Consider the following 25,477-nt stretch of genomic DNA (forward strand, 5'->3'; position numbering starts at 1 on the left):
AAATAATATTTGTGTTTACCAGTCTTCAGAAAAACTAAAAGACAGTATAGCTTTGTTTTCTAAGAGCCAAGTGCATGTATGAGCAAATAAAATAATGTTATAAGAAATATCCCTCTTTAAAAGAAAGAAATAACCTTTTTCAAGCAAAAGGGTAAACTGTATATTAAAGTTACCCTGGAAAATGCTACTCGAAATAAATTAGCTAATAAAGCTAATCAACAGATGCTGATTGCTCTTTTGTAAGTGCTGCTGAGGTATTTTACCTTTTTTTCTGCATAATTCAGTATCTGATGTTAATAACATGAAGAACTAGTACAGTACCCTCACCTAAAGAACACCTGTATTCCTGAAAGTTTGCTCCCTTCAGTACAGCTTATCTGCTTCCATAATTACCAATAAAGCTCTCAGCATGCAAAATAACAGAACTGAACTACACTGTAAAAAGGGTCATTTTCTACTCTCCATTTATCTTGATAATCTTCATTGCTGTGTAAACAATAACAGACATTATTATGATTCATGTAGAAGGAGCTCTCAGCTAAACACTGACTCCAGAGAAATTCTTCCTAAAAATAAACAGCTTGATTAGAGGCAATAAACAGCAGAAATATGAACCCATTTAGAGCTTCTGGTTCCAGACTGAATGCTCTCTCTGCAGTAGCTCAAATGCATGTATGAACCAATAGTGATTCCTCATGTGATCAGACAGGTTTAGCAGCTTGTTCAATATATAGGCCGTTGTGTGCTATCTTATTTACTTACAACAGCTTTTGCCTCAATCCAGCAAAGCACTTAAGCATGTGTGTAAATCTAAGCACTTGTGTAGTTCCATTATAGTCCATGGACGATAACAGTTACTACTTTTAGGCATTTTTCCCCAGATGTAATGTAAATAGCATTGCAGTCACATGAAAATAAAAATGAATCATACAGTAGGTCTGTACCTTTGTCTTGGTTTAGCACAACGTACTATTAAATAAATATCCATACAGAGGCCTCTTTTTTTTTTCTTCCTCTGCAATTAATGCCTGTGCACTTAGAGCGGCGTCATTTTGGCCTTATTGGGGTGGTTAGCCCTATTTCAGTTTAAACAGTTAACTAACAAGATTATATTGAATGCAAATCTTTTTTTCCCAAGCTAATTGAAAATTTAGGCTCAAATTCTGCTTTCAGTGATGGTCACGTAACTCCCTTGATTTTGGGTTGCAGAGGTGCAACTAAGCAGATTTGTGCTGAATATTGACAGCAAGAGACAAAAAAAACAGGGTTTCGCTGTTAAAAAGTTTGTAGTGAATCAAGATTGACCTGTGTGCCACTGTCAGTACATGAAGTGCAGACAGGAGAGTGAGCTTTATTTCCTAGCCCCAATCATGTGATATGAGTCAAGGTTAAAAACAAGTTATTCTCTATCACATGGCAGGGATCAGGAAACTGAGTTGGGACACACAAGAGCTGGTTTCTATTCCCAGCGTTGCCACTTGTTTGCTGGGTGCTTTGGGCAATTCAGTTCCACCCTCTGTGCCTCAGTTTCCCAATCTATAAAATGGGGATAATGATACTGACCTCCTTTATAAAGTGCTTTGAGATCCCTGGATGAAAACCACTATATCAGAGCTAGGTGGTGGTGGTGGTGTTATTATTTGTCATCACAGTGAGCAATGACAATAGCATTCTGGATGTTGTCATGAAACAGCCATTTTGTGCCATAGTTTTCTTTAGATGTCTTCTGCTCCTTCTGAAGGACTAACGCTCAGGGCTGGTTATGACTCCATGATCTTAATGCAATTAACTGTGAGAGGTAGAAAGAAAGCATTCTCTGTAGTGGGACTTGGCAATGGGAAGACCTATTACAGCAGATACGATTAAAACTAAGGCTGATCATTTTCAAAGCATTTTGCAAAACTCACTTAGTTTTTTAGGGTTTTCCTGCAATTACTGTATGCAGAGTGTTAAATTTAAAAAAAAATTGCGAGTAGATGAATCTGAGCGGCACGGAGGATAGAATTCACAGTGTTATCTGCTATGCCATACTGACTTATTAGGCCCTTAAATACTACAGGTGAATGACACATCTTCAAGGCCCAGCCATAGGCTAGAAATAGCATTTGATAGTTGGCATAACTGCATCTGAACCATCCCAGCCTCAAGAGTCCTCTCCTCCTCCTCACTGCTGCTCATTCTTTCCCTCCCTCCCCCTTTGGATATTTTTTCTGCTTCTCTCTCTGCCTCCCTTCCCACTCACCACCTCCTGCCTACACATTCCCATGTAGCAATTTTTACAATAGCTAGATGAGCACAGAGCTGTTTGAATGTGAATACTGGAGAGTTTAAAATTCACTATCTAGTAGTACCTGAGTGAGTGATCTTAAGGTTTGCTTTCCACAAGCATTCTCTCACTCAAGTTGTCTTGGACAGCAAACCTGAAAGGGACTGGAGCACAAAGTAAATTCACTTTTATATTAGCATAAAATGACTGTGGAAAATATTTTTTGATATTTGCCCAACTGCGCTGAATAGAAATCTGTAAAAATGTTTTCTGTTATAATTTGCACCATCCAAGATCTGCACTTCACGAGGGATAAAATTGCCATATTATATGTCACTACCTGTACAAATCTTTAATTTAGTGATAATTTACATCAATCATTTTAAACAATCCTAGGAATCTCCATTTTTTTCTTCCAGTTTTGTTCATAAACAATATGTACAGCCTTAAAAGAACTGCTACTCTATTATGCAGAAAAACATAAACTAGTAGAAATGTTAGTCCATGTTTAAGAGTGGATATTGTCACCACAGTTTTCGTTTACCTTGTAGGCAAAATACTTATGATCTATCTATCAGTGAGGCCATCAGATGACTGTTTTGAGTTTATGTATTCTAAATCCTTCTCCCTCTTTAAGTATCTTTATGAGCTCCTCCAAGTTTGGGTGCTACCTTAACCCTCATGAATTGCACAACATTGTTTTTCCTCAGCAATTACCTTCTCCCAACACATGTGTTTTGTCATTTCAATTTCCTTGTTAAAAACAGCAGCCAGGCTATTTACTGGATACATTATACAACAAATCCTAATTTGTACATAATATATTGCCTAATGCTGAATTCATGACATGATGAAGATAAAAGGATGAACCTAACACTGTTACAATAATGTGAGAAATGATTACACAGGAAACTCCCTAGCATTGTGGTTGAAAGGAAATGTGTGTGGGGCGTGTGTGATCTGTGACTTATTCGGTATGAATCAAACTAAAATGCTCTGTTTCTTCTGTATCATAAAGGAGGGCTCAGAATCGGCTCTTAAATCTCTTATCTGTTGACAAGTGAGACCAAAATAAGCCAATATGATTCTACTGCTATCTATTGAGTAAGAATTATGATGAATGTACAAAGAGAAGTGAGGAAAAGAATGGAGGATTTTTCATACTGTTTAATTCTCTTGCTGAGCAGTTAGTCTCTGCTTATCAATGGCTTTTTCCTTCTTCTGTCTAATGTAATAGCACCTCATCCTAAATTTATTTTGTATCTATTTTCTATCCTAAATTTCTTTTCATCTATTTTAAATCTACAGTCTTGAGCTGTTCCACCCCTTTCAGGAATTGGCAATAATTAAGAAAAATCTTTAGTTAAATTCAGGGGATCATGGCATAGCAGGAAAATGTGAGCTCTAGCGTAACTGATCTAAGTTCAGGTAGGGTTTTGTAGACAGTAATCATTACCCTAAATTTCACCTAGAAGTGAACTGGATGTTCATATGAATGGAATGCAATCACAGTTTTGAAGAAAGCATTCCTCAGAGTTGATTCTTTAGGTTTATGTGACTCATTCTCTGAGCTCCTGTGCATTCACCATGCCCATCTTAGTTTCTATGTGCCTTCAAAGCACAGTTAGAGCTCATGAGATTTTAGGTGCTGAAATAATTACAAAAGCACGGAGTTCTGTTTTTTATTAATTGGGTGTTGGCAGCCACCAGCTTTCTGAAAATGTTCAAGAATCCCCAAAACACCACTTTTTTTCATTCTTCTGAAAATGTTACCCAAAAAAGGTTGTGTTATTTTCCAGTTTAAAATCTCAGTCTCCAATCAGCAAGCAGAAGCAATATAATTCTGGGCCATAATCTGCCAAATTGTGCTCTCCATTATATTAGTACATGCCCACTGAAATCACACTTTGGTCCAAATTATTGTCCTGCTTAGAGGATTATTGGTTCATTTTATGGACTGTTCTCATTGGTTACCAATTACGGAAGTATCCCAAGTAAAATTCAATATGGCACTCATTATATGGATTACAAACTAGCTAATTGATCAAGGTCTCTATGTAATTGTAAACACGAAATCATTACCAAGCAGGTGTGTTTCTAGTAGTGTTCCGTAGGGATCGGTTCTTAGTCCTATACTATCAGTGATCTAGAAGAAAATTATATACAATAAGTGATAAAATTTGTAGATGATACAAAGATTGGGGGAGTGATAAATAATGAAGATGACAGGTCATTATTGAGACCCAAGTTACTGACAACACAAGTCTTAAATTCTATGAAATTTTGCAATGAAACTGGAGGTGCATGTATACAGACGGTCACTTTGATTTTAATGGAACATTGCACAGGTGCAAGGGTTTGTGCTAGCACATCTGTCTGTAGGATTGTACAAACTATGGCCCCAGTCAGTTTGTACTGATTAGGATACATCTGGATGAAAAGCATTGCACAGTTAAAAATATATGACCCTTATCATTAACAGGATGCACATTGATCTCTCTGTTTTCAGCAAAAAGAGATAATCATCAGTTATTTAATTCTGGCTCACAGATGGCAAATGCTAGAAACAGACTTGTTGGCACAGAAGAGGAATTTATCTATGTGCATTTTAGTCAATGACTTAATATATTTTGAGATAGCACAGCTCAGAATTTCCAAAAGGGATAATGTGATCAGTCTCACAAAATATATCACACTGGAGTCTGGTGTGATTAGTTGAAGAGATAAAAATCAGATGGTGGTTCATAATTTACAAGTAAAGAATTAGAAAGATTACCTTTAAATTAAGTTTTATCAAGAAGACTATTAAGCTACCTAAGAAAGTAAAAGTGGGCAGAGATTATCAAATACTACAGTGATGATCATGCTATTTGAAACTGGATACAATAGAATATCTCAGTGCTTTAGAATATAAACACTCTCAGATCAAAGTGTGGCTCATCAGCAACTGGTGATGAATAGCTGCTCCTATCCCAAACACCCTGTTCAAAACATCTGAGGTTAAAGATAGGACCCTATTAGAAGTTAAGGATAAAATAAAAGAAATAAATCACATCAAAAGCTGCATTATGAATAGATGTACAAAAGTGATCCCAAAATTATATATTCAGGAGAGGCCAGATATACAAAGGTATTTAGGTGCCAAAAGATGCAGAAAATGCTTGGAAGTTGAGTGCCAAGGTTCTTTTGTAAATCCCACTAGGTACCTATCTGCATTAGGTGCCTTTGTAAATCTGGCCTTAGGTGACCGTTTACATAAGTTGATTGGCAAATGAGTACTATAAAACAAATAGCAAATGGAAAACTACTCAAGTGCAATAGATATCTAACTAAAATAAGTGAAAGCTTTAGGTGACCATAATTAATAGAGGAAGAAATATTGCACTAGAACATGCAGTTGCAATTGAATCAGTTATCTGATTATGCCAAAATAAAATTAAGTGAATAGCGAAAGCCAAAGGTCAAATGAAAGTGTAACCAGCAGAGGGAACATTCAATGGAAGCATAAACTGCTAGCCAATAAAACAGAGATTGGGTAACATTCTGCTCTCATTACTGAGTGACCCCAACCGATGGAATTACACAGATGTAACTAAGACACATTTGTCCAATTATATGTAATGACAGATATTGTCAGAAGTAGATGAATAAAGAAGCAGAATATTCCTTTCACCTAAGAGCAAAAATAAAACTGGACCTTCAGTCCTGAGAAAGTTGCATTTTTTCAGGGAAGAAGAATTATCTTCTATTTGTTTGATTATAGTTTAAATGCCTTTATCCTGGGTTGGCCCAAGGTTCTCAAATCTTTAAAATCTCTTTTAAAAAACAGATGTTTCACAAGTTTATAGATTTATAGGGTGCATGTAACAGCCACTGAAGGGTTAACCAACACTGAGCAGTTGCTAGGCAATAATGTCCTGCTTTCAGGATTACTGAGCAGCCAGTGACAGTTTGTTCTGATGGTGTAATGCCTTTATCTGGTTTTTTATTTGTGGACTGAACTGTCACTTTAATATCACGTGAAAGAATTTTGGGTGGAGTTCTGCTAATATCATCTGAGCTCAGCAGAGATTTCTACTTTAGACAATGTTCCAATTTCAGCTTTTCCGATGATGTGTTGAATTAAAGAGATAGTTCATGTTAAAAATATTAAAATCCATAACAAAAGCAAAATATCCTTACCTGTTCTATATCCCCATAAGATTTTCAAAACTCAAAGAATTAAAAAATCGCATTTTCATCATTTATGCTATTTCCTTTTTGCTTTTCTTTCCGATTGGCCAATCATAAATTTAGTCAGTTTCACTTTTGTTTGTAGACCACATAGTTACTTTTCTTTCTGGTTCTCATTCACCATCACAACTCTGCAATGCTTGGGTTGTAAATATGACAGTGAAATATTTAAAAAGCAAACAACCTTTCTCACTGAAATTTTAAAAATGTATGTTAATACATACCTTCATAATAATATCAGACACTGTAACAACTTGAATAAAATACGAATTTGGGTCCTGAATTTCATAAGTCTCTCTTTAAGATTGTTGATAAAGCACCTATCTAATTCACTTCTAGTCACTTTAGTTATTGCTCCAAACACAGCAAATTAAAATAATTTTAATACTTGTATTTAGGTCTAACAATTAGGTATGGGGGTGAGGTGCTCTCACACACAGTTTCTGCTGTACAATCCCATTGATTTCAGTGGAGTGGCATAGGGTATACATCAGTGCAGAATTTAGACATTATATTACAAGCTTTTTAGAGCAGGAAATGTGACATTATTCTGTACAGTCTTAAGTATTACAAAATCACTGTATAAATCTTTAAGTTAAAAAACAAAAACAACCTTTTCTAATTCTTTGTCAAGATTTTATAGAAATGCCAATAGAAAAAGTACATACCTGAATCCTAATTCCCATCCTTCAGATTCAAATATCTGAAATACAGTTATTAACTCAAATACTCTGTGTCATAAGTTATTATGTTAAGTAAGGATCAAATCCATTTCCCAACTCCCAGCCTGAGTATCTTTGCTAAACACTGGGGAGATGAAGCAGTTGAATGAATCCTCCCTCAAGGCTGTCCTAACCCTGGCAAAGTGCCACTAAAGTAAAGACAAATTTAGAATGTATATTTTTTTATCACTCTGAATTTTTGAACAGAGAAAAGAGTTGTAAGACCCTTCCCCTTTGATCTATTTTTTAGATAAGAACATAAGAACAGCCATATCAGGTCAGACCAATGGTCCATCTAGTTCAGTATCCTGTCTTCCGACAATGGCCAATGCCAGGTGCTTCAGAGAGAATGAATAAAATAGGTAATCATCAAGTGATCCATCCCATTGGCCTTTCCCAGCCTCTGGCAAACAGCAATCCCTGCCTATCCTGGCTAATAGTCACTGATGGACCTATTCTTCATGAACTTATCTAGTTCCTTTTTGAACACCATTATAGTCTTGGCCTTCCCATCCTCCTCTGGCAAGGAGTTCCATTGATTGACTGTGCATTGTGTGAAGAAATACTTCCTTTTGTTTGTTTTCAACCTGCTGCCTATTAATTTCATTTGGTGACCCCTGGTTTTTGTGTTATGAGGAGTAAATAACACTTCCTTATTCACTTTCTCCTCACCAGCCATGATTTTATAGACCTCCATCATAGCCCCCCTCTTAGTCATCTCTTTTGCAAGCTGAAAAGTCCCAGTCTTATTAATTTCTCCTAATACGGAAGCTTTTCCATACCCCTAATCATTTTAGTTGCCTTTCTCTGTACTTTTCCAATTCCAATACATCTTTTTTGGTATGAGGCAACCAGATCTGCACGCAGCATTCAAGATGTGGGCGTACCATGGATTTATAAAGAGACAATATGATATTTTCTGACTTATTATCTATCCCTTTCCTATCGATTCCCAACATTCTGTGAGCTTTTTTGACTGCTGCTGCACATTGAGTGTATGTTTTCAGACAACTATCCACAATGACTCCAAGATCTCTTTCTTGAGCGGTAACAGCTAATTCAGATCCTTCATTTTATATGTATAGTTGGGATTATGTTTTCCATTGTGCATTTATCAACATTGAATTTCATCTGCCATTTTGTTGTCTAGACACCCAGTTTTGTGAGATCCCTTTGTAACTCTTCACAGTCTGTTTTGGACTTAACTAGCAGTTTTGTATCATCTGCAAATTTTGCCACCTCACTGTTTACCCTTTATTCCAGAATATGTTGAACAACACTGGTCCTAGTACAGACCACCGGGGGACATCACTATTTGCCTCTCTCCATTCTGAAAATTGACCATTTATTCCTATCCTTTGTTTCCTATCTTTTAACCAGTTACTGATCCAGGAGAGGACCTTCCCTCTTATTCCATGACTGTTTACTTTGGTGAGGGACCTTGTCAAAGGCTTTCTGAAAATCTACGTACACTACATTCATTGCATCACCCTTGTCCACATGCTTCTTGTTGACCTTCTCAAAGAATTCTAGTAACTTGGTGAGGCATGATTTCCCTTTACAAAAACCATGTTGACTTTTCCCCAACAAATCGTATTCCTCTATGTGTCTGATAATTCTGTTTTTTATTATAGTTTCAACCAGTTTGCCAGGTACTGAAGTTAGGCTTACCAGCCTGTAATTGCTGGGATTGCCTCTGGAACCGTTTTTAAAAATTGGCATCACGTTAGCTATCCTCCAGTTATCTTGTACAGAAGCTGATTTAAATGATAGGTTACATACCACAGTTAATAGTTCTGCAATTTCATGTTTGAGTTCCTTCAGAATTTTTGTGTGGATACCATCTGGTCCTGGTGACTTATTACTGTTTAATTTATCAATCTGTTCCAAAATCCCCTCTAATGACACCTCAATCTGTGACAGTTCCTCAGATTTGTCACCTAAAAAGAATGGCTCAGGTTTGGGAATCTCTCTCACATCCTCAGCCGTGAAGACTGATGCAAAGAATTCATTTAGTTTCTCAACAATAGCCTTATCTTCCTTGAGTGCTCCTTTAGCATCTTGATCGTCCAGTGGTCCCACTGGTTGTTTATCAGGCTTCCTGTTTCTGATGTACTTAAACATTTTTTTCTGTTACTTTTTGAGTCTTTGGCTAGCTGTTCTTCAAATTCTATTTTGGCCTTCCTAATCATATTTTTACACTTCATTTGCCAGAATTTATGTTTCTTTCTATTTTCCTCAATAGGATTTAACTTCCACTTTTTAAAGTATGCCTTTTTGCCTCTAGCTGCTTCTTTTGCTTTGTTGTTTAGCCATGGTGGCATTTTTTTTGGTCCTCTTACTATGTTTTTTTAATTTGGGGTATACACTTAAATTGAGCCTCTATTTTGGTGTCTTTAAAAAGTTTCCATGCAGTTTGCAGCAATTTTACTTTTGGTACTGCACCCATTTTAATTTCTGTTTAGGTAATTTCATCATTTTTGTGTAGTTCCCCTTTCTGAAATTAAATGCTACCATGGTGGGCTGCTTTGGTGTCTTCCCCCACCCCCAGGGATGTCACATTTTATTATATTATGTTCACTATTACCAAGCGGTTCAGCTATATTAATCTCTGGGACCAGATCTTGTGCTCCATTTAGGACTAAATCAAGAATTGCCTCTCCTCTTGTGGGTTCCAGGACTGGTTTCTCCAAGAAGCAGTCATTTAAGGTATCAAGAAACTTTATCTCTGCATCCCATCCTGAGGTGACATGTACCCAGTCAATATGGGGATAGTTGAAATCCCCCATTATTTCTGAGGGTTTTTGGTTTTTTTTAATAGCGTCTCTAGTCTCCCTGAGCATTTCACAGTCACTATCACCATCCTGGTCAGGTGGTCAGTAGTATATCCTCGGTGCGAGAGGTTACCATGATATCATCTGGAAGGAGGGTCCCAACTATGTGATCTTTTCCCTCTGCTCCCGTTTGATGTTCTCCTTCCCTGCGACTTTCATCCTCAACAATACAAAGGCTGTCATACTGGTGGTGGGACCATTCTACTGTGTCTCGGAAAGTCTCATCTGTGTACCTTTGTGTCTCCCTTAGCTCCTCCAGTTCAGCCACCCTGGTCTCCAAACCCCTTATGCAGTCTCTGGGGGCCAGGAGCAACTTGCATCGAATGCACACATACACCACCCGCCCATAAGGAAGGTATTCATACATGCTGCATTCAGTACAATAAACTGGATAGTCCCCACTCTGTTGCTGGACTTCTGCCTGCATTCTCTTCTGACTCCTGCAGCTTTCTTTTATTGTTTTTTTTTATTGGGGGGAGGAGTTATTGTCTTTAATTTACAGAATGTTAATGAAGTGTATCTATCCCGCCTCTCACTTCCCTTCTAAATTCCTTCGCAAAGCTCCTGTTAACTGCCTCTGGTCGCTTAGGAGTGGACTTTTTAAATCCTGGTTCTCCCTGAGTAGCCCTGCCCCCTGGTTAAGGGTTGATGGGTGCTAAAGAACTTGAGGATCAAAGCCTCATTAAGAAGCTCTCAGCCTTGCCTAGCAGGCTGCTAGGATCAGCACATGGTCCCCCAAACAAACAGACCACACAATATACTTCAGTCAAGCAGCAAACACACACACTACAGACAACAAACTTACCCCGAGGGTCACGTAGTCACTCCTCCTTCACCTGGAGAATTCCCTCGCAAAAATCCCCTGTTTGCTGCCCCTAGTCACTAGCTCGTTCGCTAATGCTTTTTACTTGTATGTAAATGGAACTTTGAATCTGGATTAATTTGATGGTTTTCTCCCAATTTGTCAAGAGTACATTTTTGTGCTTAAAACAGTGGTTTTGATGTCCCAGTATGAAATAGTCCCTTTCATGAGGACAGCAGGGATGCAGAATGCCATAAATTAGGATTAGAAGAGAGTTCTTTTTCTTCATAGGTCAGAACCCTCCCTGCCCTAGATCAAATCTTCCTGGCTGTTGACCAATATAGGGTGGATCATAATCCCTTTTTTTAGTTTTTTGAGATGAGCAAGCAATGGAGTCAGCAATGGCATAATGTGCAGTGGTATCCTGGGCACACCAGGGCTAGCACACTATGTCATGCTACCCATTGCTTTTCATTTCATCACCTAGAAAAATAATTGGTGTGGATGTCAAAAAAAATTAGATTGTAAAGAATTCTCAGTGTTATTTTATTCATTTTTAAGGTCACAGAAAGGAAGTCCTTCTGATCTTTTTCTTAATGTGGAATGTGATTGCATAGTGAGCAAAGCTTTATCTTATAACTTAATTGAATTAGCAGGATTCTATGTGTACACCTATTCAGCCAAGATTTCTTTTTGAATTTCAGTTTATTTGCATAAACACACCATTCTTGCAAGATAAATTCCCAGTTATATTGTATTAGTCTAGTTATCTGAGACTGCATTGGGCAATCTTTCAGAGCAAACCAAAATGACATTCAACACTTCTGAACTATAAATTGATTTCAGCTTGTTACATAGGGCCAAAACCAAGTACTGAATTTTTTCCATTACCTTAGTTGCTGTGACAAATGGGATCAAGCTGTGGGTATTACATTTACATGTGAAGCTTGAAGAGGGCAGCCTGGATGCAGCCCTGGCTTCAATCTTTGCTTGGCCATTAGAGCACACATTGTAGGAAGGAAGTAAAACTTTATGGAAGATGACAAATCTGTTGTCATCAGATCAAATCTGTTGTTTTCTTTTTGTAGCTGCAGTATATAGTACAAATTTATCTTGTCTAGAGAGAAATGATTATTTAACAATATACAAGAATGCACTGATGGATATTTTTAGTATGTTTCTCTAGGAGTATTTATAAGACATAGTGAGCAAGTGACCAACCTGCTCTAGAACAAAATGCACATAGGGCAGAGAGTGAAAAATTCACCTCCTTGCTGGAGTTTGGTTTGATTCACAACATGAACTCAAAATAAAACAAAACAAAATCCAGTCCAGATTCTATGCTCAGACTTGACAGATTCCAGGAGTCCTCTTCAAGGGTTGCGCGGCCCACATCCTAGATCCCCTTTCTCCAGAGAGCCACTCCTATTTTCCTTTTATCCTGTCCCCAGTGAATCACCAGAATCCACACCTGCTATCAGGATGGGATGTATTAGTAAAACACTGTCAGCTTGCAAAAGACAGCTATTACCAAACATTGCACACATTACTGTGAATATCCAAACTGTACCACATAGACATGTCAGCCTACTTAACAGGGTCACAAGTCAGCCTCACCCTTTGTATGACCTAAATGGAAACATCCATGCTATAATTTACAGTAGTGAAATGGCGATAAGAAGGGCAGGTTGCTGTCTCCATTTAGCCAGTTTTTAATTCCCTGTGTCAAGGATATTCCATCATTTGTGTTTGAAATCTCTCTCAATCCTGTATTTGCAGTATGCTATCCCATAACAAGCCTTGCTGCAGGGCTCTCCTTGTATACACATTGCTTAATAGAGCTTTCCATTAGATTTTATTTTGTTAGTAGACTACGGTTGCATTCCAGGCTTTTAGCAAATGAATTAAAAAATGTGATTCTTGCAAGGTCTTCCTGTCTTAAAATGTGATTACAAAGATGGTAAATATGGAAGCAGCATAAACTAAATTCAGTCCTCAGATAAGTCTATAAAATATATTAATTCCCAGCCAAAGTCCAGAATGCCAAATAATTTGGATTGCCAGCCTTCCTCTTTTTCTACAAATTGATTCAGGTTCATCTTCAAAAACAAAACATGTATACTGCTGATCTAGCATGGGCCTCTTTATCCCAAAAAGAACAGCTCACCCACTCTTGAGAAGCACTACAGTAGCAAAAGACAGGATATTCTCTGGGAAGGGCCTTTTCCTGGTTTGACTCTCTGGCAACAAGAGCATCTTTGGGGCAGGCTCTCCTACCCCTAATGCCTCCTCTTAACCGTGCACAATGGAAGCATTATTTTTAGGCCAGCATCTCTGCCTGTCAAGCAGCACTCCTGCAGCAAGAGCTCAAGCAGCTGCAAAGTGCTCAAGGCGCTGCTCTAGGTATAACCTCTTGAATTCCATGGCAAGTACATTTAAAGTGTTTCTCCTCCAGCATCTTTGGCCAAATGTAACAAACCTGTAGAATGCAAATGTGGGTTGCAAGGGACACATTAGCTGCCTTTTCAGAAGAATGCCTAGGGCTAAATTCTTCCATCTTCTCTAAACATTCATCTTTTTTGTCTGGATTTAAACTAAAACCTTTGACTATTCCTTGAGTAATGCATCCCCCTTTTCTTATTGTAGTAATACTAGCACTGCTGCTCAGAATATCTTTCTTTGTTACAGAAACAGCTGCTCTTATAATTCAGCCCCTAGGACCATAGGGGCCAGGACAAGGGCTGGATTTAAACTTTACCTGCTTCTAGGCACAGCATCTTCTGCCCCCCTCTTCCACCCCCCCCCCCCCCCCTACTGCTGACCTTCTTGTTTTCCATGGGGGGGATGACAGGGAGAGAGGGGATGGCTGAGACAACTCCATGCAAGCCAGGAGGGAGGGAGGGAAGGAGGAGGGTTGGGAGAAGGAGAGGGGCTGGGGCGACCAGCTCGGCCAGGTCTGGGCGGGGGGAATATTCTCACCCTTGGGCTCCAGCAGCCAGCTTGTCCAAGGGGTGGTGCGTCAGGGAGAAGAGGAGGAGCAAGGTGGTAGGGCTCCCGGAGAGAGGAGAAGGAGCGGGGCAGGGCCAGAGTTCTGGCACTTGTGCAGGGCCCCCAAATTGGCCAGAGTCCCTGGGCATGGGTCCCGTTGGCCTGTGCTTTAATCTGCCACTGTTTAGGCGCCCCTAGAACTCCGGTGCCCCTAGACATGTGCCTGCTGTACCTAATTGGAAATACGGCCTTGGCCAGGATGCCGTCATTTTCAGCAAGAACAGCATGAGCAGAAGCTGCTATTTCCCCACATGGAGGGCCCCATTCTTCCCTCACTTCAACCAGCGTAAATAAGGAAAGGCTTCATATAGGTCAGGTGAGTTGCACTGAGGTGAAACCAGAATTAAGCCCCTTATGATTATGAAGCATACTCTTCTAGACAGTGAGAGAGAAGCATGTGCATCTGGAGTGCAGGGATGATCTAGTACTTCTCAATTCTTGTCCTACTTTGATTTAAGGCTAGTTCCTGTGGACCAAATTTTGCTCTGAAATCCATGCAGTTGCTCCTGATTTACATTCACGTAATTAAGAAAATGATTTGGCCCTATATGTTTTTAGGACCGCTGTCTGGTTTACTAGGCCTGATTCTCCACTGTGTTATACTGGTTTTATGCCTGTTAAAGTCAATGGAGGTGTAAAACTGTTGGAGTGGGAATCAGGGCCCCCGCTTAAAGCAGCCCTCCAGCTGCCTTAGGTTATGATTCTCCTCTCACTTATGCCAGCTTTAATTTCACTGACTTCAGTGTAGTTGCTCCAGATTTACACTGGGGTAAGTGAGAGGAGAATTGAGTGCTTAGATTCTAAATAAGAGGGAACTTGATTTGTTTATATCTGGCTCCCCTGGATTTTATTACCTTTGTGAGGGTTTGCCCTTCAAATGTTCTTCACTCCGAGCCTGATTGTGCCCCTCAGGTTGAGTGGTATCTTACTCCACAAGTAGCTTGATAGTGCCTTGTAGGCACAGCTTTGTGTTGAAAGGAAAAGAGGGAGTGCAGAGCTGCATTGCCTCCAGGGCGTGCTGAGATACAAAATGTCGTCTGAATCCTCCAGAACACTGAGGCAGTGTTCCAGCTGCTACACTTCTTTGTGAGGTGCAGCTTACTCCCCACACCCTGTTGGATAGCACATAGAAGGGAGAGTAAGGAGAAAGCAGTTCCTGCATTACCCTGAGTACGGAAACTGCAGTTCTGCCTGGTGGCCATTATGTGGCAACTCAAGTGGGAGAAAGTTCATCATGCCATGCCACACACACACACACACACACACACACACACCCCCCCCCCCCCACTACTCCCAGTGCACTGACATAAAAGTGACCCCATTGAAATCAATTAGATTACTTTGTGGAATAAGGCTGACAGAACTGCTCCCCCATGATGGAAATAGCACTCCAGATAGAAACATCAGCAATCCCCTAACTAAAAGGCTTAGAATCCGAAAGAATCAGCTGCACCATGGTAGCTCTTCTGTATCAAGATTTATTTAGTATGTAGCTTTATTGAAATACTTAGGATCCATATCCCCAAGGAAGCTTCCACACTGCAAGGACATGGTATTCAGTCCGTGTAAATGATTCATTATTAGCAGTGTTTGTTTGTGGGACTATATAGGCAATTTTTCCCATGTACGCAGTGAATTCCTGATTGTAGAACATATCCAAGGGGATTAATTTCTAACAGCAAATTGTATCCAGTGTTTGTTTTTTCCCCCAATCAAAGAACTTTACTTTGGCAACATGTTGAGTTTTTGCTTAGTTTATAAAATTACCCTTTTCATTTCCTTGTTGAAGCAATTCCCTGAAAAGAAGCTCATGCTGTAAATCCTATCAGTGTTCTCACTCACTTGCTGCAAAGCAAATTGGTATAATAAAAAGCACTGCATGGCAGTTAATAGAAAGCCTGACCTCTGATGTAACTGTAGGGATTTGGCAAATCCTTTTTTGTTAATTTTCCATCAAAATATTTCCATTATGTCACATCTCACTGTGACGGCTATTGGGGTGCCCAGGACAGTGAGTCATCTTGTTTCCACCTGCCTCCAGTGAGAGACAGATTTGCTGGTGCTTAACTGTGTACTAGCCCCTTGACATCCCCAAACTACTAACCTATCAAAACACTCTGCTCAAGGCTATGCCAGCCTTTGCTTTGCAGGTTAACAGTAGTTGCACCCCAGTCCCAGAGAACCTTTGAAATGTTCCCCCAGTAGTATTCAGCCCCTTATTCACTGAAAACTCACAGAAATGCCAGGTCTGCTGTCCCCAAAGGGAACAGTGTGCACACCAGCTTGGATGATTCAATTTAGGATCAGCTTCATGTATAACATCACAGCACTGAGTTATTTTTACAATGAAAACAATCATAAGTTTATTATCAAAGGCAGAGATTTAAGAGATAGTAAGAATAATGGAAACAAAAAGGGTACATATAAAACAAAATCATTACACGCTTTCTAGAGAGTCAATTTTACTTAGCAGGCTAACCTTCTGTCCAAGGAATTTTATCTCAACCCCAAATGTCTTTTGCAGTGTTTCAACTAAGCCTGCTCGAGATGCTTTTTTCATGAATGTGAATGTGCTGTCCATTTATTTCTTCAGGTGCAAAATAAAAGGATGTCTTTTTGCCTCCCCTGGTATTCTCCAGAATTCATTGTCCGCCCCCAGAGATAGGACAACTCCATGTGGTTCAGTCTCCGGTATGTTGTCTCCCTGTTGACTTCCCATCTGCATGCTGACTTCATATGTAAATGGGGCTTTCACTATGTTGTCTTATAATGCTTAATTTACATGTGAGCCAAGAGAGACAAATGAATATACGTCCGCTGTCTGACAAAAATGTGTGTGTCAACCCTGCCTTGATTGAGACATTAGGAACATATTTTCATTATACATATATAACTTTTAAAATAGTACCTGTACATACATTTCACAATGGTATTAATAATCATCATGATCCCGGCTTTCATTTAAGACCTCACATGACATCATTTATGATTATACCATGAAAGCGGTGTGTTAGGGGTAGTGAGTTTGTCAGGCCTGTTAGAAGTTTCTGTTACACAACAGTGATCCCTCTGCCAGTTGGCAACGATGGGCCTCTGTGACACACTCACAGACTCAAGTATTCAGTGTTCATTCATGTACTAGAATGGAACGTCAAAGAAAAATCTCTTACCAGTTACTGTGTTTTCTGATGAAAGTAGCTCTCATGTATATCTGTCACTTTAGATCAGTAATCAGAGCTAAAGGCTCACTGCACAGAGATATCTTCAGAGCTATTTAGTAGGTTGGTCTCTCCACATCAGAGCTGCCTCAAAGTCATTTTTCCATTTGTAGATTATTGTTTTCTGACAGGAGGCGGAGATTTTCTTCTTCTCTAAGATACTCCTGTACAAGCTGAAATTGTGAGAACGCTAAATTCTGTAAAAGTCCCAGCCCACTTCACCTAGTTCAGAGTCTAGTTCAAATGAGCTTGCTATTACAAATAGGCACTGTACAATACATGGAAGGACTGCTCCTTCTCCCATTGCAGTCAATGGCAAAACTCCCATTGATTTCAATGGCACAAGATCAAGCCCTTAAAAATTTGGACCATAATTCCCACTAAATCAAGGAATCTTAGTTTTACTGAGCCACATTTCAAGAATCAGGGTAGCCACTTTCTGCTGTTTATTTTAATTTCCTCTAATCATAGAATCATAGGGCTGGAAGAGACCTTGAGAGATCATCTAGTCCAGTTCCCTGCACTTGTGGCAGGACTAAGTAATATCTAGATCATCCCTGACAGGTGTTTGTTTCACCTGCTCTTAAAAATCTCCAGTGATGGAGATTCCACAACATCTTTAGGCACTCTGACAGTTAGGAAGTTTTTCCTAATGTCCAACCTAAACCTCCCTTGCTGCAGTTTAAGCCCACTGCTTCTTGTCTTGTCCTCAGAGGTTAAGAAGAACAATTTTTCACCCTCTTCCTTGTAACAGCCTTTTATGTACTTGAAAGCTGTTATGTCCCCTCTCAGTCTTCTCTTCTCCAGGCTAAACAAACTCAGTTCTTTCAGTCTTGCCTCGTAAGTCATGTTTTCTAGTCCTTTAATCATTTTTGTTGCTCTTCTCTGGACTTTCTCCAATTTCTCCACATCTTTCCTGAAATGTGGCACCCAGAACTGGACACAATACTCCAGTTAAGGTCTAATCAACGCGAAGTAGAGCGGAAGAATAACTACTCGTGTCTTACTTACAACACTCCTGCTAATACATCCCAGAATCATGTTCACTTTTTTTGCTACAGTATTACACTGCTGACTCATATGTAGCTTGTGGTCCACTACGATCCCCAGATCCCTTTCTGCAGTACTCCTTCCTATGCAGTCATTTCCCATTTTGTACGTGTGCAACTGATTGTTCCTGCCTAAGTGGAGTACTTTGCATTTATCCTTATTGAATTTCATCCTATTTACCTCAGACCAATTCTCCAGTTTGTTCAGATCATTTTGAATTATAATCCTATCCTCCAAAGCACTTGCAACCCCTCCCACCTTGGTATGGTATGCAAACTTAATAAGTATACTCTCTATGCCATTATCTAAATCATTGATGAAAATATTGAACAGAACCGGACCCAGATGCCTGCGGAACCCCACTCGTGCCCTTCCAGCATGACTGTGAACCATTGATAACTACTCTCTGGGAATGATTTTCCAAACAGTTTTGCACCCACCTTATAGTAGCTCCATCTAATTTGTATTTCCCTAGTTTGTTTAAGAGAAGGTCATGTGGGACAATATCAAAAGCCTTACTAAAGTCAAGATATACCACATCTACTGCCTCCCCCCCATCCACAAGGCTTGTTACCCTGTCAGAGAAAGATATCAGGTTGGTTTGACATGATTTGTTCTTGACAAATCCATGCTGACTGTTACTTATTACCTTATTATCTTCCAGATGTTTGCAAATTGATTGCTTCATTATTTGCTCCATTATCTTTCCAGGTACAGAAGTTAAACTGATTGGTCTGTAATTCCCCAGGTTGTCCTTATTTCAGTTTTTGAAGATGGGCACTATATTTGCCCTTTTCCAGTCTTCTGGAATTTCTCCTGTCTTTCAAGATTTTTTAAAGATAATCGCTAATGGCTCAGATATCTCCTCAGTCAGCTCCTTGAGTATTCTAGGATGCATTTCATCAGGCCCTGGTGCCTTGAAGACATCTAACTTGTCTAAGTAATTTTTAACTTGTTCTTTCCCTATTTTAGCATCTGATCCTGCCTCATTTTCACTGACATTCACTATGTTAGACGTCCAATTGCCACCAATCTTCTTGGTGAAAACCAAAACAGAGAAGTCATTTAGCACCCCTGCATATATGTCTGCATTTTCTGTTATTGTTTTTCCCCCCTCATAGAGTAATGGGCCTACCCTGTCCTTGGTCTTCCTCTTGCTTCTAATGTATTTGTAAAATGTTTTCTTGTTACCCTTTATGTCTTTAGCTAGTTTAATTTTGTTTTGTGCCTTGGCCTTTCTAATTTTGTCCCTGCATACTTGTGTTATTTGTTTATATTCATCCTTTGTAATTTGACCTAATTTCCACTTTTTGTAGAACTCTTTTTTGACTTTTAGATCACTTAAGATCTCCTGGTTAAGCCAGGGTGGTCTCTTCCTATCTTTCTTACACAATGGGATAATTTGCTCTTGTGCCATTAATAATGTCTCTTTGAAAAACTGCCAACTGTCTTCAGTTGTTTTTCATCTTAGCCTTGCTTCCCATGTGATCTTACCTATCAGTTCCCTGAGTTTGCTAAAGTCTGCCTTCTTGAAATCCATTGTCTTTATTTTGTTGTTCTCTCTCCTACCATTCTTTAGAATCATGAACTCTATCATTTCATGATCACTTTTGCCCAAGCTGCCTTCCACTTTCAAATTCTCAACCAGTTCCTCCCTGTTTGTCAAAATCAAATCTAGAACAGCATCACCACTAGTAGCTTTCTCCACCTTCTGAAATAAAAACTTGTCTCCAATACATTCCAAGAACTTGTTGGATAGTCTGTGCTCTGCTGTGTTATTTTCCCAACAAATATCTTTGTAGTTGAGGTCTCCCATCACCACCAAGTCCTGTGCTTTGGATGATTTTGTTAGTTGTTTAAAAAAAGCCTCATCCATCTCTTCTTCCTGGTTTGGTGGTCTGTAGTAGACCCCTACCATGACATCACCCTCATTTTTTACCTCCTTCATCCTTATCCAGAGATTTTCAACAAGTCTGTCTCCTATTTCCATCTTAACCTCAGTCCAAGTGTATACATTTTTAATATATAAGGCAACACCCCCTCCCTTTTTTCCCCACCTGTCCCTCCTGAGCAAGCTGTACCCTTCTATACCAATATTCCAATCATGCGTATTACTCCACCAAGTCTCTGTGATGCCAACTATGTCATAGTTGTGTTTATTTACTAGCATCTCAAGTTCTTCCTGCTTATTCCCCATACTTCTTGCATTCGTATAGAAACATCTAAGAAACTGATTTGATTTCACCCCCCCGCCCCCAGTTTTGTCCTGTCTCTCTCCTACTCCTGCTATAACAGCCCAAGCTCCCTCCCTATGGTAACCTATACTGAAGTCAACAATCCTAAAAGTATCACATTTAGTCTGATCTACCCAAATGAACACAAAAGCTTTCTCCAAACCATGAATGAGATGAGAGTTGGTACATTTACACAATTTTAGAACAAAATTCAGCCATCTATAACTATCATTATATCCTAAATCAGTGGCTAAAATGAAGCCAAATCAAAGTAAAGCCAACAAAAATCTATTAATGATGCAGAGTTATTTAACAGCCATTTACTACAACATCAAAGCAAATACAGATTTACTAGGATCTTGGCTTAGTCATATCAGTCCTGGAAAGTTAAGGGTGGGATTTTCAACAACTCTCAGCGTTGGCCTATCTCTATTCCCATTTAAGTCCATAGAAGTTCTGCTGACTTCACTGGGAGAAAAGTTAGGTCAATGTTTAGGCCTAGGCATGCTTTAGGAAATTCCAGCCTAAAATGTGAAAACCCCTGTAAATTGATGGAGGAGTGGACCAAAATGTTTTTTTCTCCCCAGTACTTGAGGTTCATGTAACAAAAATCTCAGGCTACAACCCTCTAACAACTGACTGTGGAGTTCTACCTCCTCAGAGACCCTTTCCCATAGGACTACCACGTAGATGTTCTTTAGAGTTTCATAGCTTTCCACAGAGTGCTTGATTAGGTCTTCAGTTGCCAGCCCAGCTTCATTACTCCTCTTTGTATTTCTATGGGAGTTTTGAGCTTCCTGCCGGTGTTCGGGTAGGCCTCTGCACCATCACAACAATCTATTACGGACAGTCAGTTAGACAAACTGACTCCTGGAGCCCTATTACAACTCTGCAATTCATTGAACCTTGGTGTCCTAGAAAAGGTCTTCAGTGCAGGCAGGCAGGAATTTCTGCTCCCAGGAAAGATCATTAGACCATGAATCTTCATGCTAAAAATAAACGTCTCATCCTGCTACAGATCTAATGTCTTGAGTTATATCACCTCTTCAAGAAATAGGATGCACTCCTCATGGCAATAGAAGGGTTATATTTTGTGTGGCTCACTTGAAACACCTTGATATAACGGAGAGTGTTGGCACCCTTCAATAACATAAATAAGAGGTCTATAAAGATAATTAACTAATGCAAACTTAGGATCTAATCTTATGCAGTGCTGAACACCTTCTCATTGAAGACGGTGGGAGTTAAGGGCATTTGGCATCTTTTAACATGAGATAAACTTAGTAGTTCCTTTTAAAAAAAAAAAAAAAAAAAGAGGAGAGGAGAGGGGAGGAAAGGCAGTAAAGTGTAATTATCATTTATCGTATTTTTTCTCTCTCAGATTGGTGTTAGGCTTTGTCTACACCACCAAGATAAGTCAACCACTATGTTAGGTCGACTAACAGCCACTGCATTAATTACTGCAGTGGCTGATGTCCACACTGCTCTCCTTGGGTCGGTGGTGTTCATCCTCACCAGGAGCACTTCTACTGACTGAAGAGGGGCGGTGTGGGGACCTGAGAGACCGGTCTCTCAGCTCCGCTGGCAGCTTCCCACCAGGAGCCCCGCTGCCCCACAGGCTCCTGGCAGGCTGCCCTTCCCCCCACTCGCCCCTGGAAACAGGGTCCAGACACTCAGCTCTCCAGAGGAGGAGGGGCAGCTGGGCTCTAGCTGCCCAGCTTTCTTGTCAATTTCACAGCTCCAGTGGAGTTGTGAAATTGACAACAACAGCAGATGTAAGGAACTCAGTATCTACACTGACACTGCGTTGCCCTACATTATGCCAACATAAGCCCTACTCCTCTCCTTGAGGTGGCTTTATTATGTCAGCATAGCAGGGAAGTTACATCGGTGGGGGGAGCATTTCAGTGTGTATACCTCCACTGTTTTGTCGACAAAATGCTGTAGTGTAGACCAGCCCTAAGTCCTCATTTGAAGTACAAGGAATATCCCTCAAACCTCTAAAGATTTCCAAATGGTAAGCAAAAGACTTTTTTAAGGGTGACTGTTGTTGAGGTTGCTTTGCTCTCTTCTGGTGACCTGCACAAATCTGAATAATATAATGTGTGTGAGTATTTTGGCAAGAAATAAGAATGAGATAAAAGAAGTCTTTGAACTTTGTACTCCACTACCTGGTTTGTACATAGAACTCTAATACCAGAATCAGCTTTCCACAACTGTAGCGTTCTCTCATATTTTAAAACAAATTCATTCTGGCTGTTTTGCTTTCCACTATTGGTGTTTTATTTGCAGACATAGAAAGCAAATTTTAAGCTCACAAGCTGTGTGTATTTGCACCAAAATGGCACTTATTTATATAAAATAGGATGCTGATTGACACAGCAAGGGACAGAAAGCCCCAAGGATCTGATCTCATCCTTTGCAAGTAGGACCACACATGCACACTTGGGCCATGTCTACATTAAGAGCACTTCGCTGTTACAGTTATCCCAGTACACTGTACCAGCAAAGCACTTGTGAGGACATGACTTATACCAGCAAAACTGCACTTTTGTGGATATAGCTTATTCCAGCCTCACTGAGCTATACCCGCAAAAGTGTGCTTTGGTTGGTGTAACTGCCTCTGTGCTAGACTTTACAGTATTGCCAACCCCAAATGTTCAAAAATCATGAATCAGGCTCACAAAAAATCATGAGATTGGCTTTAAAATAATGAGATTATATAAAAGTAATAGATTTGGTGTTCTTTTTATTTGCCTTCTGAATTTTGAGCCTTTAGGGTGCACTGGGGTCACATTTTGAAGCGTTCTCCACAGCCACCGGGGCTAGAAACTTACTTTTTCATTAAGAATGGAGGCTGAAATCATCACATATTCACTTGACTCCAGGAGCTGGGAATTTAAGGAAAACAGTAATTATCATGAGACTCATGACAAAATCAGGAGAGTTGGGAACACTGGTTTTATGTTGGTCACAAAGCACATCTCATCAAATCCCTGCCTGACCTAGCTATGCTGGCAGAAGTTTGTACTATAGACAGGGCCAAAATTACTTTGTGTGACACAGGGTATGTCTTCACTGCCAGCTCCGCAGCAATCTATTCAGCGGGATCGATTGAGTGTGCTGTGGAGACCCACTCAATCAATCCTAGATGGGCTCTCCAGCCGATGCTGGTAATCCACCTCTCCAAAAGGAGTAAAGCTGCGTCAACAGGAAGGCATCTCCCATTGACACAGTGCTGTGAAGACGCTGTGGTACGGCAACGTAAATACGTCGACGGGAGATATACAAGCTACATTACATAGCTTGCGTATCACCTGTCGACTGCCGGCGGCAGTGTAGACCAGGCCTATAACAAGATAATATTAAATATAAACCCTGACCCAGTCAACGAGTCTTACTGAGTGATTTCTAGGATTGATACTGTGGGGAAGGCTTGTGAGTAGAGATGGTCTGGAAATGATTTTTTATTGCAAAAATTCTCAGGTTCTCATTGAAAACCAAAAATGAGAAATTTTTTAGTTTTCAAATTTTCTCTTTTTGGGATACCTATTTTGTATATGTCTGTGTGCATTTAAAAAACGCTTGTTTTGTTTGTAACCTGTTGTTCTTGCTCACTTTGTCTTAAAATCTTTACCTTCTTTAATAAGCTTACATTTGTCTTTACCATAAATAAATTACAGGGCTGTGTTGTTATATTGGTGATGATATTCAGTTGACTCAAACAAGCTGGTGTGTATTCCTTTGGGAATAACGAACCTGGTGATTATTATAAGGGTCCAGTGACTTGGCAGGACACTACAAGGAGATGATGCTTCTGAGGTTCTCAGGGACAGAGGTACACCAAGTGTTTACCTGCAAGGAAAGTGGGGGCTGGCAAAGTCCAGAGAAGAATGCTTGAGTGGCTGAAGGGCTGGAAGTGTCAGGGAGCTGACATCCAGCTACCACAAGAAAGACTCCCTCTCATTTGAAGCAGGGTTAGCATGGTGACCCACAGTCCTGGGCACCCCGAGAAAAGCCATTTTCCATCAATAATACCTTTAGATGGAAACTTTTTGGCCGGCTCTACCCACTAGGCATATCTACTTACTCTTCTCACTAACCTGCTACCCTGAAATATTCAAATCCCCATTGGTTTCTTTGAACCCCTCTGCCTGATTATAAGAAATAAGTTTATCATATCAAAGAACACAAACAATGACATGTGACCAGTCACAACACAGTTTCAATTTCAGATATCAAGTATCAGATATTCTTGGTGGAACTGTTCATAATCAATCCATAGAGTGAAAAATATGAAACAAACAAACAAAAGAATCACCAAGTATTACAAATAATGAATGAATGAGTGGAAATTGCAATCTGCTTCAGTTATTCTGTGAGCGGACAGACTAAATAAACTGTGTAAATAATTCTCACTGAATCATTCACTCAGTTCTATTTGTGTCATTTTACTAATCACTTGTGTGATTCTGCAGGAGACCACCTACTTGGTCTCATTGCAGACCGGGTGCCTGCTAGCATAGTGAATAGGCACCTGAGAAAAAGCTAAGGAGATATCTGGACATTTATACTATGCTCACCACTATGGTATGTGATTACAGTATGTTATAAAGATAGAGGCCATTTGGGTAATACAGATCTGGATCCATTTTCAAATTTCAAACACTCAGATCTAGAGGATCTTCAGAATCCAGGGGTTGGTTTGAGCCAATCTTTGCTGAAAAGGAAAGCAATGTTGAATGTTTCCTCATGATTGCAATATTTGATCTGAGAAAGCAATTAATGTTTCCATGTTCTCATCCAGTCACTTTGGCTAAGGAGTTTGTTATACTCAAGAAGCCTTTTGCCAACAAGAGTTTCAAGGCCTCTCTTTTGTTCTTCGGTAAAATGAGCACCATCTCTGAGGGAAAACATACCTTTTAATGGCTAACACTAGGCAGAATAAGCTACTGCAATTCCTAAAAGAAAATGTGTGGGCCGAGGAATAGGACAGGAATGGGAAAATGTCTGGCTGCATGAAAAAAAATGGGTTTTGTTCCTTACATCTTTTTGCAAGATCCAGATTGT

This window comes from Emydura macquarii, unplaced genomic scaffold (genome assembly GCF_026122565.2).
Source record: "Emydura macquarii macquarii isolate MOO-44397 ecotype Brisbane River unplaced genomic scaffold, CSIRO-AGI_Emac_v2 contig_2452, whole genome shotgun sequence".
NCBI lineage: Eukaryota > Metazoa > Chordata > Testudines > Chelidae > Emydura > Emydura macquarii.